Source organism: Protopterus annectens, chromosome 13.part0 (genome assembly GCF_019279795.1).
Source record: "Protopterus annectens isolate FY-2018-M chromosome 13.part0, PAN1.0, whole genome shotgun sequence".
Classification (NCBI taxonomy): domain Eukaryota; kingdom Metazoa; phylum Chordata; order Ceratodontiformes; family Protopteridae; genus Protopterus; species Protopterus annectens.
In genome coordinates, this window is record NC_056747.1 from 1,228,868,139 (window position 1) to 1,228,881,761 (window position 13,623).

At 39.4% G+C, this 13,623-nt stretch overlaps 1 protein-coding gene across 4 annotated transcripts in view; it reads left to right on the plus strand.

Annotated features, from left to right (window-relative positions):
* The window catches only part of PSMD11 (proteasome 26S subunit, non-ATPase 11), a 2,265,797-nt gene that overhangs the window by 144,729 nt on the left and 2,107,445 nt on the right, over positions 1 to 13,623 (plus strand). The gene's annotated exons all lie outside the window — the stretch shown is intronic.

A 13,623-nucleotide genomic window follows, 5' to 3' on the forward strand; every position in this document is an offset into this window, starting at 1 on the left:
CCTTTTTGTAGCATACTGCAGAGAATAGTCTAGAAATGGCCAACTTTTGGCATCTTTTTATTTTAGAATTTTTTATTTAATGCTTGAGCATATTACGAAATTATCTGTTCCTGCTTTTTATTTCTCTGTCATTTAGTACATACCCTTCAGACGGTTTCATTAGAAATTCTTTTCAGTTGTAGTCCCCTTTGGTATCTCCCATGTATGGCAAGCTGTTCCCTCATAACTTATGGTGTTGGTACTTCCTGAGTAACTCCGTAAGAGCTGAAAATGTGTCTTCCTTTGAAAGCAGGTTCCTCAGGTGGTAGCCCTCTAGGCTGACTTTCAGTAATTCATAATATTTGTATTAGCACAGTTTGTCCCACATCCTAAAAGATAATCTCTGTAACCTGTAGGAAAATGGGTGACAAGCACTAGAGTTTCTGGTTGCTTGGCACTTTCTGGGTTTTCATTGTGATAATGTCCATGATGATGCTTTGCTTCCAGTTGTCCATTTCTTCATTGACTTTACTTTTCGTGTGAATGCTTTTGCGAGCAAATACAATTTTTTCCCTGTATTCTTGCACTGAGTTCTCCAGTGTCTTTCTGCTATTCTTGAGGCAGAATAACCTTTTTTTACTCTTCAAGGCACATATTTTTGTAAGTTTTTTTGTTTTTCGTCTGTGTTGGTGTGTAGTCCATGGACTTCTTCCTACCCCCACCCCATCTTGGTTTTAATACACCTTAGGCCTGCTCCTTTTGAATGTGCATTTGAACATCTGGTTGTACCCAGTGATGGCCCCTCTCTGTAACCTGAGCTTTTCTCCTGCTTATGAGCAGAGCCCTTATGGTCTGTTCTCAAAACTGGTCTCAGACTCTTGTGACACCATATTTGGTCTGTGTAGACCAGTGATGACGAATAATTCAGTGCACGTCACATGAGCAACGAATGCAAAAGCAGTGTCTTTGTTAACTCAGGTGTTGGCGATCACTGACATGTCACGCAAACGTCATGGCATGTTATCACTTTTGACACGCGTGTCATAGGTTCGTCTTCGCTGATGTAGACTGTCACACACTCCAGACATGAAAAAAGGCCGTTATCCACCTAAAACTGCTGGCGTAAAGACTGACAGACTCCTGTGTAGAAGAAGCTTTTGTGTTGAAGCCAAGTGTTCTAGAACCTCCTTGACCAGATCCAAAGCCTCCGAGAGGGTTGAACTTGTGCTGCTTCAGCTCAAAAAGTCTGGCGTGTGTTTCTGATAGGACAACCTGCATCACTGCATAGTGTATTTGAGGCCTCCATTAACTCCCTTCTCAGCGTCGGGTATATCAATAAATCAACAAGAGTCCTGCACCATTGCCCGAGTTGAAGTATTCTGTAAGCAACCTCGTAAGACTTTGGCCAAAGCCAAATACCTGAAATTTCCAGACGACCCCCCCCCCCCCCAAACTAGCTATGGTGCTTAGAGTTGTGTTTTCCCCCCTGTTCACCCCCAGTGATCCCAAGCTTGGGAAATTTCTAAAACTTGTGTAAGAGAAAGGGGCTTGTTTCATTGGACCACATTGTTACCTCAGAGGAGGTTAAAAGAGATGATCTGATGTTGGCATTTTCATTCGTTCCTCAACCGACCCTCTGATCCGACTCTGCTGATTTACAAGCTTAAGATTCGAAGCTCTAGCTCCTCTTTATTCCATAATGCCTCATTTCCCCCATATTACTTCAAATGCTGCTAGTCAGAAAAGCACTGAGATTTTGCTTCTGAGAGCTGCTGTCAAAAGTTTTTTGCTGATCTGTAAGTTGGCCTTGAGCTGTGATTTCTTGACCCGTCTTTCTATCTTCTCCCATTTTTACCTCTTGGCTTCTTAATTTATATATTTAAAAAAAAACAAAAAAAAAACATTTGGATCTAACTAGACTCTTCTGGGGTTTCTTCCGTCCAGTCTTTTTTCCTTTTTTTCCCTCCAAAGTGTAGGTAGATTTTTCTGTTGGTTTATCCTGGCTGAAAGTCTGATTTTAAACCTTTGGGTTTTAGAAAAATGCACTTCCTGTCTAGGGCCATTGCACTTGGACAGCTTTTGTGGTATTTGTGAGGGGTATAATCTTCGGGTGCTGGTGGAGCGTAGGGATAAGCTTGTTTTAAAGAGCATGATTCCTAATCGTGCTCCTTCTGTGCCTTCCACTTCAGGGGCTCAAACCCCCCATAAAGAAACACAAGGAGGCTAGGGAACAAAGAAAACGTTCCCCCTGAGAGATTCTCTTCTGAGCTGCCAAAAAAGGCTCCAAACACCTCACATCCGAGACCTTGGGATCTGACAGTCCTGGTCTCTTCTCCTTTGGCTCTCCATGCTCCCCCTGTCACTTTGGAGCAGAGTGTCTCTGTGCAGAGGCCTCTCCCAGAGTGTCCAGGCCCCTATCAGCTTACTCTTCTGTCAAGTTGTCCTGGAGCTTGTCCGTGCATGAGGTGGATAGACTGAAACAGTTTTTCAAGAGAGAGATCTAGGTTGGAATTTTGCCAGCTCCAGCCCCTTCTGGATCTGTGAGCAGACATTCTCCCTTCCATCCTGTGACACCTTCTCAGATCTGACCTCCTGCTTTGGAGTCGTCTGATCAGAACACAGGATGGATGACTCTCGGATCCTTGCAGTTTATCTGCCTTCGAGGTGGTGGAGAGGGTCCTCTCCCACCCTAGGGCCTCCCGGTTTTCCCATCATTTGATCCAATCCCCACCTTCATGGAATCTGTAACAGACCTCCGATCTGCCACTGGGACAGCCAGCCTTAGAAAGCCTCCAACCTTTTCTAACTGTGGAACTCCAAATTTCTTCCAATACCTCTCCTGAACATCCCACTGCAGAGGTCCCCTGGAAAAAGTGTAAAAGCAGACACTTGGATTCTCTTCAGGAATTGGTCACTACTGACATTGACTTCAAGGAAGGGGAGGGGTCCCCTGGATCTCCACCTAACAATGTCTCCTTTGCAGACATAGTAGAGATATACTGTCAGAAAGGTGGATGGTCTTCCCAAAACCCTAACGCAGAGGTGACAGTACTTTTGGAAGCCTTCAGCACCAGCCCTTCTACATCCTGGGTGCCCCCCCTGCAAATCTTATTCACTTAGTATCTACCAGGGCATGGAAGGAACCATACACTGTAGAGCCCATACCCAAATGGGCAGATGAGATAGGGTTCCCATAAACGGATCCCACTGGATCAGTGGGATTCCAGTAGATGCCATGGTTGTTACGACAGCCACCAGAAAGGAAGTGGTTCAGGAAAGCTCCACTGTCCATCCCACTAACAGGGAATCTAGGGCTTTAGACAGATTTGGGAAGAGAGTTTACACTTTGGCTACATTTGCTTTGCAAGCACTAAACTACGTATCTCACTTTACCAGGCTACAGAGGGTCTTAATCAAGGGGCTGTCTAGCTCGGTCTCAGAGTCCTTGTCTGAGGAACACAAGACCTTTTCCTCCAGAATGGGCCACTCTTCCAGTCGATATCCAACTCCTCCATGAGGTTGATTTCCCACTCTGCAGAAGGCATCTGAAGGGCTGCTGGTCCTGGCATTGCTGTTAGGCACCATGCCTGGATGCGATTGTGTGACTTTGCGAAACCCTTCAAGACCTCATTTGTCAGTGCACTCTTTGGTTCATCATTGTTTGCCCCCACAGTCGGAGACACTCGTGTAGCGAGAAGGATGTAAATACCTTGTTTGCCTTCCGAATCTGTTTTTCTACACCACAAAGATCTTTCTCCAGGAATCAGCGTGGGGGTAAAAAACTGTGGTTCAAGAAATCTCAAAGTCCTAAGTCCTTTTCATGAATCTCGAGGAGACTTTTCCCTCAGAGGCAGATGGAGAAGCAGTTACAGTGGTAGATGCCCCCCACCCCGGGACAGAGGTGGTCCACAAAATCAAGGGTCTCTGTCTTTTTGGACAGATCCCTTCAGTGCCCCTGAATGGTTGTCAGACTGCCCTTCTCTGGAGGCAGTTGGGGAGCTTATTCTTGAACCCAGAAGTCTGGATAGCCATCACAAATGACTAATGGGTGCAAAGGATTGTATCCAGAGGATACTCCTTTCTTTTTTTTTTTTTTTTAAAATCTCCCCAAACTAAAGACTTGCCTCTCCGATAAGCAACCTAATCAGGGGGAGGCAATGGCTATAGAAATTACAAAGCTGCTCCAAAAAAGTCATCCAGGAGGTCAAGCCTGACCAAGTCAGATCGGGCATTTATTAAAGGTTCTTTAGTACCAAAGAAGACAGGGGACCTAAGGCCAATTTTGGATTTACCATCTCTGAACAAAGCAGTGAAGAACTCGAAATTCAGGATGGTCACAATCCAGTCCATCTTACCCCTTCTGAAGATGGATGATTGGTTGTGCTCTGTAGACCTGAAGGATGCATACTACCATATCAAAATGGACAAGCGTTCCAGGTGGTATCTTCGCTTCAGGCTGGAAGCCAGTCATTACCAGTTCAGAGTGCTTTTGTTTGGTCTCATCATACCTCTCAAGGTGTTCAAATGCATGGTGGTAGTTGCAGCTCATCTCAGACTGCTGGGATTCCATGTGTTTCCTTATTTGGACGGCTGGCTCCATCTACTCATCCAAGCCAGGGCTACCTGTTGCATCTAGCTTCCACTCTTGGCATAACTGTCAACATACAAAAATCAGTTACTACCTGTTCAGCTAAAAGGATGTTTGGACACAACCAAAACTATCTACCTCCAGGCTGAGTGTCGGCCCTGAGGCTACATGTCTCGCAGATGCTAGCAATTCTAGACCCTCTAACAAAATTTGTGCTAAGGGCATTAGGCTTGATGGCTTCCACGATAAGGATTACCTACAGCATGCTTGCACATGTAAATCCTACAGTGGACATTCAGTCCAGTGGTCTTTACACCATCACCCTCTGAACCAACTGCAAGCTGTCACATGGATGCAAGGATTTTCTCCTTTGATGGCTTCATTCCACGGAAGTCAACCAAGGACACCCCTTTATTATTCCCCTGTCAAATTCCATGCTGACCATGGAAATCTCCCAGATGGGATGGGGGCATTTGCTGGGATAGACTGTAAGGCACATGGACTTCTCAGGAGACCAACTTTCATATCACCGTCGTAGAGATGAGCAGTCTTTTTAACATTGCAAGCACTACACAGCTCTCTCTGTAGGAATTATTGGGATTTAGACGGACAAGCAAGGAGCAACAAGATGTTGCCCACTGTATCGAAGCAATGTGTGTGTGGCAGTGGGCGATATCTACCAGCTGGTTTATAGCTGCAACTTGCATTCCGGGGGAGTCCCAACATTCTAGTGGGCAGGGTTAGTAGAGTTTTACTGATGCATCAGGAGTGATCTCTAAATCAGTCAGTGGCAACCATGATCTTCCTCAAATGGGGCCAACCTTGCTGTGAACTCTTTGCATCCCCCATCAACAAATGCAGCAGGTTCTTTGCCTTGATCCCCCCCCTCAGGGACGGTCACCAAGAGATGCTGTAGTCTGTGCTTGGTCCCTGGTCTACTTTATGCATCCTCTCCTTTTACCCCCAATTCCCACATTTGTTCAGAAAGCACACCAGTTGAAAAAAGTAATCCTTATTGTTTCCTTTTGGGCCTCACCAAGTCTGGTTTACCTTCCTTTGGTCTCACCTGATTTGCCATCTGTGGACACTGGAACCACTTCCAGCTGTACTGTTCCATTCCTCAGGGCAGACTCACCTGGATCTTCAAAGCCTAAAATTGACTGCATGGTTTCTCCAATTCCAGAGGTGGTTAGATTTTCCAGGTTTTCATCCCCAGTCCAAAAGATTGTGATTTATTCCCATATAACATCTACCAGAAAAATCTGCAAGAGTAAATGGAAAAGATTCTCCATCTGGGCTCAACAAAAGCTAATCCTTTTAAGTCTCCTGTCCTAGTAGTAGTTGATTTCCTGTCTTTCCTGCTCCAAAATAGAGCCAGCTCTTCCACTGTAAAAGTTCAGTTGGCTGCTATTTCAGATTTTCACATTGAAGAGAACTCGTCCTCTAGTTTCATCAAAGCTATGGAAGGCTTTTCTCAAAGATACCTTTTTACTTTGTCCCCCGGTCAAAGATCCAATTTCTCCTTGGGACTCGGCTTTGATTTTACAGGCGTTATTAGTTCTTCCCCTTTTTTGAAGCTGCAGATAAGGTATATTTGAAGTTTCTTTACTGGAAAACAGCTTTTTCAGTAGCTGTTACTTCAGCAAGGAGAGGTTCTGAACTGCAAGCCCACTTTTTTTCTAAACCTCATTTAATTTTCCATAAAGACAGAGAGCATCTTTGCAGACCAGTCCATTCTTTCTTCCTAAAGTTGGTATAGAAAACATTATCAGTCAGTCTATTAACCTACCGGTTTTCTTTCCCAGTTTTCAAAACAAGGGAGAATATATGATGCATATCGTTGATGATCATAGGCAGTTGTGTTTTTATCTGGACAGGACCACATCTTTCTCAAGAAACCCGGTCAACTGTTCATATAATTCTCAGATGTTAGAAAAGGGGCAACAGTTGCCAAACCCACACTGGCTAAATGGCTGCTAGATTGCTTTTCCTTTATTTATTCTTCAAAGGGTATTCCTTTGTGTGGACATTTCAAAGCTCATTGTAAGAGATCCATGGCGACTTCTCAAGCTTTTTGCTCAAGAGTGTCAATTGATGGTATTTGTGCAGCTGCCTCTTGGTTAAATTCTCATACCTTTATTACACATTATAAACTAGACATCTCCAGGAATAGGGTTGCTTTTGCCTCTGCAGTGCTCTGAATTATCATTCTATGAGGGCCACCATAGGTTGTTGTAGCTGGGGACTATGTCCCACAGATTGAGGAACGAATGCAAATGACAACATCAGATAAAGAAGTTATGTACTTGCCATAAAGTTCCATCTGTGTTCTCCATTTTCATTCTTCCTCAACCTCCCTGCCCTCCATCCCTCTGTTCATAATTATGAAAGACTTGAAGATTCTAGCAGGAATAAAGTTCCTGTTTTGAGCCCTTGAACTGTACTCTACCTTTTGTTATGTATGGTGTATGTATGATCATTTCTAAAATTGTTATATAGATATTCTGAATATAAGTTAGAAACAAACTTAATTTGAGGTAATCTGGGGTAATGAGGCATTATGGGGTGGAGAGGAGGAGTTCTAGCGTTGAATCCTAAGCTTGTAAAGCATCAGAGTCTGATCAGAGGGTTGGATCTGAAATGCACAGGTTATGGAAGAATGAAAATAGACAACACAGGTGGAACATTGTGATAAGCACATAATTTCTTTTTGTAACCCCCAGGCCTCTAGTGGTTCCACCTCACATGGACATTAAGAAAACTGCCAGGGTGGCATGAGATGTCCCTGATGCAGTGCCCCTTGTGCCCTAGGTTAACTGTTTCACCCATTCAGTTGATTAGTTTGGTCAGAGACCCCACTGTTAATTCATTGGCTCTGAAAAGGGATTCTACATTACTGTTCACCTGACATACAAGGAATCCAGGATGGCATGTAGGCAAGGAAGCCACATCTTTGCCTCTTCAACATTCTTTAATGTTGAACTACCTTACCTAGTGCAGTTTGTATTCAGAGTGAACTGTTGGATCAGTGAGCTGTGTGGCCAACTTTCCTGCCTGTGTGACAGTGCCAGAAAAGTTTAACACCTTTTAACCTTCACACATGGCATAGTGACATGATTACATAAACGGTTATAAGCGAAAACAGGCCTCAACAAGATATTTCCTTTTCCTGCATTATACGTGATTTTTCTTCATTATTTTGCATGTATTGTTCCTACAGACTCCTTTTATTTCTGTAATTTATTCTTTCCCTTTTCTAGAGATCCTACCTCAAGTTCTTATTCCATTTACGACGCCCAATAATTCTGTTAAAGTTGATTTTTGATTTGCATTTTCTCTTAATTGTTTTTTTGGTAACCAGCAACATTAAATTTAGTAAGACTTTAGTACATCTGGCTAATTCAGTTTTATATCCCAACTCCAGATTTTTTTCCCCATTGGTTAGAATAATTTACTCCCTCAGCATTTCTGAGAAAGTTCCCTTTAAGTAATTTTTAAAGTAGTCTCTCATTGCATTCCCAAGAAACGTTCCCAAGTACCTCTTTATCACACCTCCAAGAGTTGCTGTGTACCTGTGGAAAAATATCTAAAGTGTATTTGAGGTATAAAATACCTATGCAGACATTTTATGCAGGAATCCTAAACCTTCTGTATTTTGTTGCATAGTTGGGAGCCATACATATATCCTCTCATCATTACTGTACTGCTTTTCCAGTCTTTTCTGACATCTCTTGATTTTTTTTTTTTTATAGTTTATGCATTATTTTAGATTCCCAACTAATTATCCATTTAACTGCAGTTGAGATTCTGCTCTTAACTGCACTAGAGTTGGTCTTTCATTTAATACTCCCTTGTCCCTTTTTCTTCACCTATACTTTAGTAATCCCTGGTGGGGAAGGCAGTCTCCAAACTGTAGTCCAAACTTCTACTTGACCTGGTCACACTGTTTGCCCTTCGTAGTTATTTGCTTCTAGTACATTTGTTCGTTTGCTGATTTTCTCCAGTAAAGTTCTGCTCTCTTGCTTGTTTCCTGTACTGCCTCTGCCCCTACTTGCACTTATCCATATTGTTAAAATTTCCTTTCTCCATTCCTGCATTATCTTTCTAAAATATTTTATGCTACTTTTGCTAATGTAGTTTATTTTTATTTATTTATTTTACATTTGTTGACCGGGCTAGTCTATCTGGATATATGTCCATTTTCAGTAGAGGCCCGGGGAGAAAAGCTCCAATGAGTATTACATGGTTTAAGAAGGTGTTACAAATGAAGTAATAACAAATATAAAACTAACAGTAAACTAGTGTGTGTATATATATATATATCTATATATCTATATATATATATATATATATATATATATATATATATATATATATATATATATATATTTTTTTTTTTTTCAGGAAATTGCAAATTACAATCTTAGAACCAAAAAATACATAAACTACAACCTACGTGATGTGCTTCATAATAATCATTACAATACAAAAAATCAATGCATAAATTTTATGAGGAATGCTGAAGTGTAATGAGAGGTAAAGAAAAGCTGAAAGGGGTGTAGAGAGAAAAAAAATAGGGAAGAAGGAAAGTAAAGAAAAAAGGAGAACAGAGTAAGTCTCGTTATTTTTCCAACAGAGTTTGAGAACAGGCAGTCACCTGTAGAGTTATTAGGACATAGCCTTTTATTGAGGTACTGTGTAGATGGGTCTAAAAAGTGGGGGAGAGGTCTGGGATCAGATATCTGAGGGTTGAATATACCATATTCTCCACCAAAGTTGGAGAACATGCAGTGCCTGTTGAGTTTATAGGGTGTAGTAGGGACAAAAAAAGGCAGAAGACAAGAAAAGAAATAGTATTAGTCTGTGTTACTACAGGGGCATAGCCATTTTGTATAGAGATACAGTTTTAGATTCCTTTTAAAAAGTGGGAGAGAAGTCAGATGAGCTATCTGTGGGTAGTTTATTCCATATTTTTCCAACAGAGTTTGAGAACAGGCAGTCACCTGCAGAGTTATTAGATATGGTTGTTTTGATCAATAGTTTGTTTGAAGAGCGTAGCTGTTTCTGATTATAATAAGGTGTGATGTGGCAAGAGAGTATTGGAGTTTTGGTGGGTTGGTGCAGGGTTTTGTGGGCTATTATGAGTTCCAAATCGAAAAGTAGAAAGAATTAAACCAAGTGCAAAAAACAGTTATCCGGTTCCATAAAGGTAGTCTTCCTAATCTCGTATACACCACCAATAATTCCACATATACGTGCTGACAGATTGAACAAACTCAGTCCAAAATAAATTCCAAACCTTTATTACATACGAATACAGATTTAGCGCTTTCATCTCCTCACCGGAGACCTATTCAGAATCAATTAGTATACACAAGTATCACATATTTATATTGAAAAGGAAATCGGTTAATCAATTAATCAATTAATTTTCTTAAATAGAATCAATTATCTTGAAGTCCCTCATATTGTGTCCATTGTAATTTCTTACTAGGATAGAAATTGTGCAACTATGCATATGATTAAATAGATACATATAAAATCATGAAAGTATTATCAGCGATAAATCCAATAAATATAAGATATTAAATGTTAAATAGTAGTTATTGAATCCCTTATCAAGCGTTAGTGCCACGTGTCCCAGAATAAAGAATATATTATAATTTAAAAAGACAGTATAAAACCAGTGTGTGATGAATGTAGTCCTATAAATAATTATAAATATGAATGTAAACAATGTTGATAATATTGAATGAATTAATGTTTATAAATGTGTAAGTTATGATTATGCATATAATAAATAAAATAAAAATCACTAATACGATTAACACACATATATTAGTAGTACTTTTAATTGTTTTTTTAGTTCTTTTTTTTAATTGTTGCACTTTTTGGATCTTGTGCTAGCAATTTTAAGGCTGGTGTGATAGAGATGTGGTCATTTAAACCCTTCCCACTACAAGCATCCAGCCTTAGCTGCCATATCATTTCTCTATATTCGAGTTTCGTTTCCCAATCTCCACCTCTGTCAGAGGACCCCACTATTTCCAACACCCAAAACTTAAAATTCGCTTGCTTACATGTGAGTGAATGTCTGTATAAAGCATTATTTTCATTCCTGTGGTTAATATCCCCGATATGTTCATATATTCGTTTTCCAAGGTGCCTTTCTGTTTTACCTATGTAAAAACTTAAGCAGCAAGTACAGTATGCTACATATACCAGTCCCTTGGTATAGCAGGTACTGTATTTTTTAGCTTTTAATGTTAATCTTAAACTAGGGAGTTTGAGTTCTTTTTCACCTGCGATAAAGGGACATTGGGGACCTCTACCACATCTAAATGTACCCCTTTTCGTACAGATGTTACTTGAGGTTTTTTCCATCTTCCCTTCTTTATTCTTTTCTAGAATGTTTTTCAAATTATCATTCCTTCTATAACTGTAAGTCAATGTATTCTGAAAAACATTTACTCTAGTAGGCATGGATCTAAACATTTCCCATGTGTCATTAATGCATTTTTTAAGCCACCCAATACCATTGTAGTATGTTAAGGTTAAGTAAGGTTGTGGCCTGGATTGAGTGTTGTCCTTAGTCACCGTTTTCTTTTTCTGTGTTCCCTTCTCTATTATAGTAAGATCTCAGCAACGGTGTATATACAGTTTCCCTCCTATCACAAAATTCTTAATGTTTTGTGTTCATTCCTGGGGATAACCTCTTTGATGAAACATATTTTGTAAAACATCTAATTCTTTTAAAAATATTTCATTTTCTGTCGTCATCCTCGCCACCCGAATCAATTGTCCCTTTACAACGTCCTTTTTTAACTGGATAGGGTGGTCACTATTAAAGTGCAGATATGCATTTGAGAAGTTCTTTTTCCTGTAAATAGTCAATTTGTATCTTTTTTCCACTTTGTCTTTATATAACTTTATATCCAAGTAATGGGTTTCATTAATATATATTTCGTGTGTAAAGTGAAGAAAAGATGTACTTCCATTAATAAAATCGATGAAATCATTTATAATACACAACGGGCCTTCCCATAGAATAAATATATCGTCCAAAAATCATGTGTGGGAAAAATTCTGAAGGGAAAACAAAATGTTTTTCCCAATATCACAAAATCATGTTGGCATAAATGGGGGCGCAAGCAGCCCCCATTGCCACACCTTCCATCTGGTGATAATAATCACCTTGGAAGAAAATATAGTTATTCCTTAGTACTAGCTCCATATTTTCCAGTACTATCTTGAATTCATCTGGTTGTAAAAAAATCCATTTCAATCAAAATCTTTTCAAACCAGTCCATGCCAATTGAGTGGGGTATCACAGTAAATAAATCTTGTATGTTAATAGTAACAAATATTGCACTGTCATATGTCACTCTACCAATTTTTTGTAAAAAAAATCCCATGAGTCTATTAATGTGTGTTGGTATTTGGCATATTGTATCTATGTAAATTGCCAGTGGTTGTGTCTTAGAGCCTTGAGAAGACACTATGGGTCTCATGGTTGGGTTTTGTATACTTTTGTGCATTTTGGGAATACCAACAGTTGCTGGTATAACTGGTTTGCTGACCTTCAGGAAGTCCTGTAACTCCAAATCAATGAGACCTTGCATCAGATTGTCATCCAGGATGTAATCAATTTTTTGATATGAAATATTAATTTCGTTCTTGGAAACCACTGAGTAATAACTATTGAGTATGTCCAGCATCTTTTTGGTATACTCCCACTGGTCCATAAGGACCATACCCCCACCCTTGTCGGGATTCATCACCCGTATTCTGTCGTGTCTGAGTTCATAAATAAGTTGAATTTCGTCTTGGGTTAAATTATTTTCTAATTTCTCTTTGTTGTGGGGATAGTTATTTCTAACTTGTTTCATGAGTATGTTCTCCAAATTCATAATATCATGCTGCAGTGGGGGGTTAAATGTACTACGTCTCTTTAAAGATCCTGTGTCATCATCCGATCTTTCTTCTTTAAACATAACAGTAAAATTAAATTTCCTCGTAAACATTTTAATGTCTAATAAAATCCTGTCAGTGCTGGGTATACTACGTGGTACGAATGTAAATCCTTTAGTGAACAATTGGAAAAAAGTTTTGTTAATTGTCAAGTCAGTGTAGTTGAAAATGTTGAAATTATCCAAAGAATGTATAATGGAATTGCCTTCATTCCCCCTTTGTATGTATTCATTACAATTCTGTACATTGTTGTTCAGTGTATTGGAGAAAAGGCTAGTGAAGGAACTATCATTAGATTCATCAACTATTTGTATAATCTCTTGTTCGGATTGTATTGGTAATCTCTCGTTATCTGGGCATATGATTGTCTCCGAGGGGCTCAATTCTTTATCCTTTCGGATCTCCTGAGCCCCATCTCACCTAAAGGGGTGTATTCATCTCTATTATATATATATATATTGTCATCATAGTTTCCCCCAGAATCCGCTTCCGGGGGAAAATTGCTATTAAAAAATTCATCGGAATTTGTACATTCATCCTTCCTATAGTTGTCTTTTCTGTAATTGTCAGTTATAAATCTGGACAGAGTTAGACTTGTAATATAACTCTATTAGGAGGTAACTTTTTGTGGTTGGTTCTATAGGCTATACCAATCCTATATTCGTTTAAATCCCTTTGTAATTTGGATAGTTTCCTGTTGTAATTGCGTCATGTACTATCCACATCTTGTATAGTTCTGTAATACACTGTTTTTATATTATTCCACAGAAAATAAGAAGTCTTCTGAAATCTCCTTATACAATCTATCTCTGTCTTATCTCTTTCCATTTTATTTTCATTGTGTTTTATTAAAAGCCGTATAATGGCCAAACCACATTCATTAAACACATTACTTATATTTTTAAACAAATCATCATCCATATCAAAATTAATATTACTAGGAAATTTAGAAATTCTAAGTCCTTTAGGCACAATATTTTTGTGTATACATTTGTTGAAATACCAATTTTCTACTGTCAAACTTTTGTATCTCAACAATAATAACTTTAAAGTCTTACATTTCTCATTGTAGGTTGTATTGTTTT